Here is a 7,262-nt window from a genome sequence, read left to right on the forward strand (position 1 = left end):
ATGTGAAAAGCAAGACTGCGACAGGAGGGGGCGAGGCCACAAGTGAGGATGAAAGAATCTTTTAACTAATAGAATTTTTTAAAAGTAGAGCGAGTAGTACGAGTAGTTTTAGAGCTTTCAAACGCTACATTTTCGTTGGTGGTGGCACACATAATCAAAGTGCATTTTTACGCACTCATAAGCAAGGCGGTTTCTTCACCATGAACATGTGTTTGGGTACCATTCATTCACACCGTGGGGCTACTAGAGGTGCTTTCGGAAGGCCCTAGAGATTCTTCAACAAAGGTTAACACAATCCCATAGCATGTCAGAATCTCGAGATATTGATGCCTGGTTTCTTTACTATAGCCACTAAAACTTTCCTAGATGTTACTTCGACCACTACCCAAACTAACGAGGCGTCGCTTAACGCATAATCCACTGATCTGTTTACCAAGAGCTAGAGGAAGATAATTCAATCAAAGATATTCTCCACTATGACCTAACTTCCTTTGGATCCTCCAATTGGTGCAATAATGTGCAACTACTTAACTCGTGTTCACATTAAGCATTTAGCGGTAGCATAGGCTTTCCCCTCCTACCCTATTTCAATCAAGGAGATCTGATAGCATTGCATTTGAGCGATCAGCCCTACATATATGCCACAAACAATAATTGATCAATTGTCCATACTACCATACGAGCTCGATTCCAACTTTTCATTACGTGAAATCTCTAGAGATTTGTTTGCTCTATGTAGAAGTCGGCATTGAATCCAGGCACTCACGTGCGAGAGTTGAGCCCTTTCCACTAACCATTCCAACGTGAGGATCTATTGGTCACTCTCGATATTAAAAAAACATGTGACCCGTCCTCTGAGGCTCTCCCCCCTAGTCCTGACGTGTGGCTCACTCACAAACATTGCTCTCAACGTCAACCTACCTCCCCTCCTTGGCTCGTGTGCCACTTGCCCACCACCTCTCCACTTCCTCTTTCCCTACTCGACCAAAAATTGGCATCTTGCCAAATTCTAGCATATTAACACCCAAATCAGTATCATAATCCCCCTAGGTATCAGAAACCCCATACTACTACTCCACCTATTTCAAGAACATGGCAAAACCAATTTTGATTAGTGAGCTCAAATCTAAGGTAGACCTTCCAAAGAAACTAAAGATACCACCCTTAGAATTTGTTTAGTATTTCTAGTTTTTAAAAGAAAGAGATAGTAGGCACGGGTAAGCTCGATAGGCTATAGCTCTATCAGCAAAGGATAAAGAAATGAGTCATTGCGACTAGTATTAAATTTTGTTGAAAGTTTGTCCAAAGGAGCTAACTTGGTTTGTTGAGCATTCGTCCTCCCTAACCCGAGTCATGGGTTCGAATGTGATCAAGCGACCCTTGTAGCCCTCACGGATGCACATTGTATCACCACGCACGGGAAAGTGTGTTCTACTATCAACAGAAGAAAAAAAAGTTGAAAGTCTAAAGAGGAATACAAGAAATTGCCTATTTGTGTGCATTCCCCTTGCCTAGAGCCCTTACTACACACTCGTCAAAAAAATGCACAGTACTTGATGGGAAAGAGTTCGAGTCAAAAACACGCACAGTGCTTGATGGGAAGGAGTTCAAGTCAAAACAAGTGAAAGGGTCATGGTTGCTTTCTAAAACAAAAGAAAGTGATAAAATCATTAGGTTGAGTTTAACTAGATTTATATAAGGCGAAGCATTGTTCGAGAATGTCTCTTTTTTTAAGTGATTGAGTATTCTCCCTCCCAAAGAAGCAAACCGGAAATACTAACAAAATTTTTGAAATTTGCAAGATTTTTGAACTAATTTCTCACATATTTCATGGAATTTTCTTCCCTTTACCATGGTTTGCTCTCTCTCTCTCTCTCTCTCTCTCTCTCTCTCTCTCTCTCTCTCTCTCTCTCTCTCTCACACACACACACACACGTGCACGCGTGTATGTATGTGTGTATAGAATTTACTAAAATTATGCAAGATGAAGCTTCAAGTTAGCATTCTAAAAGAATAGAATGCAAGAGAAGTCAAGCCATGTGAGGATGTGAAATGAACTATGAAATAAAAAGATCCATCTAATAATTAAAACAGAAATAGCATTTAAGGTAAGTCTCAATCATCACTAAAAACATTGAAAGTATGCCTAACTTCAACTCTCCTCTAAGGCTTCTTTTAGAAAGCAAAAAACGCATAGTGCTGTCTCAATACGGGATTCCAAAAACTAATCCTATTATAGGCTCGGTCTTTTAAGACCCTCTCATCCTTCTTATTATTAAAGTTTGACATTTTATAGGTAAGACTACTCAAGAAGGTTTGGGACTACCTTATAAGACATCTTGTTTAAGTTGTTTTGGCCATGAATATCCAAGTTGCATTCATTGTTTAGCTTGGTGTTAGCACTTTGAACTTGCCATTGCTTTCTCCTTTGAGTTTAGTGTCCATTTGCAACCTACTTCTTGCCCCTACATGGCCCATTGGTCCATGTTGAGCCTTTGGTTGGCCATGACCAAAAGCAATACTTGTCATAATAATCAATATCTAATTCTCCTAAATGATTTTCTCATGTTAAACTGATCATTTAATATGGGGAAGTGCCAGGGGAGAAGAAGCTAGAATATTGGTTAAGCTAGCAGACCGGCCACAGTAGTGATCCCAAGGAGGGAAAATAGGGATCCAAAGGGGGGGCCATCTGCAAAAGAGCCATGTGAAACAATGGGCTAAAAAGACCCTAAGGTTCAGCCCATTAAAACTTCCAAAATGCTAAGGTTCCAAAATTCAAAGGTTGTGTCCAAAGGTCAACCCTAGGGAAATTGGATGCTTTGTGTGTGACCAAAAAAGTCTTTGAATATCCCTACATAGGAGGGGGTGAGCCTAGCAAGTAGGGGGATGAGAGAGAAGGCCACACACACACACACACAAGCTCCCTTTACACAAAGGGAATGAGGGACACATGTCAGCTCCCTAGGCCAGATGCCCACAAGGTGTACCCAATTCCTATTGGATGACCCTTGAAGTGGACCAATGAGAATTAGGCTAGAGTAAATTTATCCTAATTAATTTTAAAACACTTAATAAAAAGAACCAATGAAAATTAAGTCTCCTGGATGATTATTGGACAGCCTGTGAAGGGGTCCAATAGGAATTGAGCAGCCCAATGGGCTACTTAATTCCTATTGGTCAGAATGAGGAAAGGTCCAATGGGGATTTAATTCATTTAAATCAATTAAGTTTAATTGATTAAGCTCTCACAAATGGGAAAAGGGGGACACATGTCAGAAGGCTATCACTTATGCTACTTAATAGCCATTGGCTTGACTTGGGGAGGTCCAATGGGGAGCTTGCAAGAGCAATTAGCAAGAGGGCTCGCCCAAGAGAGAGAGGGGGCTGATTTTTGCAAGGCATTATCACACACACACTCACACAATCTCATGTGTGAAGAAAGAGAAGACTATCTCTACCAAGCTTTAATGGAGAGCTCATCACCTACTCCAAGCTTGTGAGATAGAAGCCTACATCGACACACTCTTGGCTTGTGGATGCAAATCCAACCAAGAGCCAAGCTTCAATGCATGCTCATCTCCTCTACCAAGCTAATTACTAAGCTAAAGCTATGCTAATATGAGTGATTATGTGAGGAGATGTACATCTTTCTCGTAAGATACTCCTTCTTCCTCTCAATCTACTCTCATACCCTACTAGCTCTCACCATCTTCGAAGGTGTGTGAGGTCTTGGGTCTGAGAACGGGGATAATTAAAGTTGTGTTTACTAAGTGTTTTGCTTAGTGCATGAAGCTTTCATCTTCATTGCACTAGCTAGTCTTGAAGGAACACAAAGAATTGTATTGTACAATGTCTCTCTTGATGGGAGAAACCATAATACAAAGCCTTTTGGAGGGGGGACCGGCTCCATGCAAATCCGGTCCTCAACTGTTGTCAATAGCTTAATTTCTCTCTCTTTTGAAAGTATTGTTGATGCTATTTAACTAGGTGTTATGCTTTTTGTTGCTCTCTCCACCCAAGCACTCTTGTAATTCTCATTAAGAATCTATTCTAATGAAATGCCCACTCTGTTCATGCTAATTTCCGCTACACATAAGTTTTTAGACCATTAAATGTTACATTGGTATCAGAGCACAAGGTTTCTCTTTTCTTGCTCAAGAAGGGAGGTCCTCAAGCTAGCTATAAATGGTTGATATTATTAATTGCCTGTGAGTAAGTAGAATAGGGATTTTTCAGCCTTGCAGTGCGCTTGCCTTTGTGCAGTTAACGGGGCATCACCATCGAGAGCTATGGTCTTAATAATGGAGTCCTACGGGGCTTGCCTACGGCTTAACCACTATTGAGCTATTAGAAACTTGACAAGAGCCGGTGCTGTTTTGGTTTTGAACGACCCTTTCTTCTATTCCTTGCAATTAATGGTATTCGAGCCGCGAGTACAGTAGCTTGAATGCTTTTTGTAAAGGGTTAAAGAGGAGTAGCAACTAGGTCTTGAAGTGCCAAAGTACACCTAAAAAGTTTACACCTAAAAGTTGTTAGAATGGCTGACAATAGTAAAGAGAGTGAAATTAATGTTGATAACTTTGATTTTGCTCATGAGGAAGCTACTAATGATGCTTCAATGCTTGTTAACTATCTTGTTTCTAGGCTTCAACAAGCCATGGGCAATCCATCTCTCCAAAGTGAAGTGCAACGGCAGCTCCGTGCTCACGGGATTCTCCAAGCTCATCACCATGACGAGAGAACACCTAGGAAGCCTCCTTGTGAGACTACCAAAAGAGGTCTCTCTCCGATTCGGGAAGAAGAAAAGAATCCATACGAAGGGCTCAAGAATTTACTTCTTGATGATGCATCTCCTTCCCAAAGGAGAACTCAAGAGCCTCCACCGAAGGAACGAGAAAGAAGTGAGTCTCCCGCCACCTCGACGGAGATGGCTCCACGAAGACGGCGGGCTAAACGCTCTCCATCACCACCAGAGTGGAGAAGACCATCACACTCTTCTCCACGCCATAATTCAAAGAGGGATGATAAAAAAGCAAGAGAAGAAAAAGGTGAGAAAGAGGACACCCTCTTCTCCATCTTCTTCATCCTCTTCCTCCTATGAAAGTGATGGTGAAGCCAATGAAGATCAAGACAAGAAAAAGGCGAGAAAGAGGTCACCCTCTTCTCCACCTTCTTCAAATTCTTCACCTTCTGAAGAAAGTGATGGTGCAACCTTTGAACCATCAAAAGAAGAGGCCATAGGAAATCCTATGCCGCATGGAAGAGGTCGTCCAAGTTGAAGAAATTGAAAGAGGGAGGGAAGAGCATCTCTTTCCTTACCTATGATGGTACCTTTGGTGCTACGGACAAAGTCTTGGCTTTTATCCAGCAATTTGATGCGGCGTTTGGAGATGAGGGCTTCACGGAGTCCTCTAAGCTACGCCATGTAGCTATGCACTTTCAAAAGTCCGCCAGGCAATGGTGGTCTAGCCTACGAGCCAACGGTGAAGCTCCACGAACATGGAAAGCTTTAAGAGCTTCCATTATGAAGCAACTTTTGGCCACCGATGCCAAAGACAAAGTACTCACCGAATGGCGAAGCCTAAAGCTCTCTCCCTATGAATCCATCCACAAATATGTAGACAAGTTTTGGGACCTACAACTCAAAGCCACTGTCTTCAAAAAGTTGGATTTTGGAGAGCAAAAGCAACAATTTTGTGCGGGCTTAACCGAAGAAATGGCGGAGTATGTCAACTCCCAAAGGCCACATACCATATCGGCGGTAATACACCATACTATGGTGGCCTCTCGAATCAATTTCCAAACGGAGGCTAAAAGAAATAATAAGCCCCCAGAAAACAAGGGTTCCAACGAGCCTAAGGGGAAGGACAATGTCCAAAAGTCTCCTAAGGGCAACTCCAACAAAGCTAAAGAGAAGGGAGTTTACAAAGGTAAGAACAAACTCTCTCCTGAAGAGTTTGAGCGTTATCGCAAGGATAACCGGTGTTTCAAGTGCGGAGAACAAGGGCATGCGTACTGCGCTTGTCCCCAAAAGAACAACCGCCAAGATCCTCCTAGAGCTTCCTTGGTTGAAATCCAAGAGGAGGAGATTCACCAAACTCACCACAAAGGATCTCCTCTATGCCATGCTTGGGGAAAGGTAAGAGAACATGATGCTTTTATTCTCTTTGACCCTGGTTCTACTCACAATTTTATATCTATAGAGTTGGCCACCAAGCTAGGCATACAATCCTACGAGATGGGAGATGTCCTACCCGCAGACAGTGCCTTCAAGGGGCAAGAAGCTTCAGTCACTCCCTTAATCGGGAAATTGAGGCTTCATGTCCAAGGCTATGTGGACAAAGAGGACTTCTTTATTTCTCCTCTCAAGCATGAGGATGTAATCCTAGGGGCACCATGGTTTGACCGCCTGGCTGCCGATGTTAAATTTCCTGAAAGGAGAATCTCCTTTAAGTTTAGGGAAAAAGACATGTATATAGATGCTAAGGAAATGGGTAACACTATTCCCATTGTACATACACCAGCTTTCAACAAGTCAATAAAGAGCTCTATTTCCGTGTACATGATTTTTGTTAAAGATTCTCAAAATGAACCTAATGCTTTAGCAAAAGAAAATAAAAGCAACCAAAAGGAATTCGAGTTATCCAATTTTCTCAAGGGGTTTCAAGATGTCTTTATTGACGACATCCCTTGTGAGCTACCTCCTAAACGAGGTAATGATGACCATGCAATTGAACTTCTTCCAGGAAGTTCACCGCCTAACAAACCTCCTTATAGAGTTTCTCAAGCTCAACAAGAGGAGATTATGCGGCAAGTGCATGAGTTAGTTGAGAAGGGCATGGTTAGGCCTAGCTCATCTCCATTTTGCTCACCTGTGCTATTAGTGCAAAAGAAAGACGACACATATCGTATGTGTGTCGACTATAGAGCACTAAATAGGATCACTATCAAGAATACGTTTCCCGTTCCACGGGTAGAAGACCTATTTGATAAGCTACAAGGATCGACCTACTTCAATAGGATTGACCTAAAAAGTGGCTATCATCAAATAAGGATAGTTGGTCAAGACATTGTAAAGACCGCATTTCGCACCACATTTGGTCTTTACGAATACATTGTCATGCCTTTTGGCTTGACCAATGCACTAGCCACATTCAACCGCTTGATGGAGAAGCCGTTCAGGCCTCATCGAACCTTCACTGGAGTGTTCTTTGATGATATTATCATCTACTCTAATTCATTAGACGAACACAAGCAAC

Source organism: Adiantum capillus-veneris, chromosome 7, assembly GCF_014529385.1.
Source record: "Adiantum capillus-veneris isolate H3 chromosome 7, ASM1452938v2, whole genome shotgun sequence".
NCBI lineage: Eukaryota > Viridiplantae > Streptophyta > Polypodiopsida > Polypodiales > Pteridaceae > Adiantum > Adiantum capillus-veneris.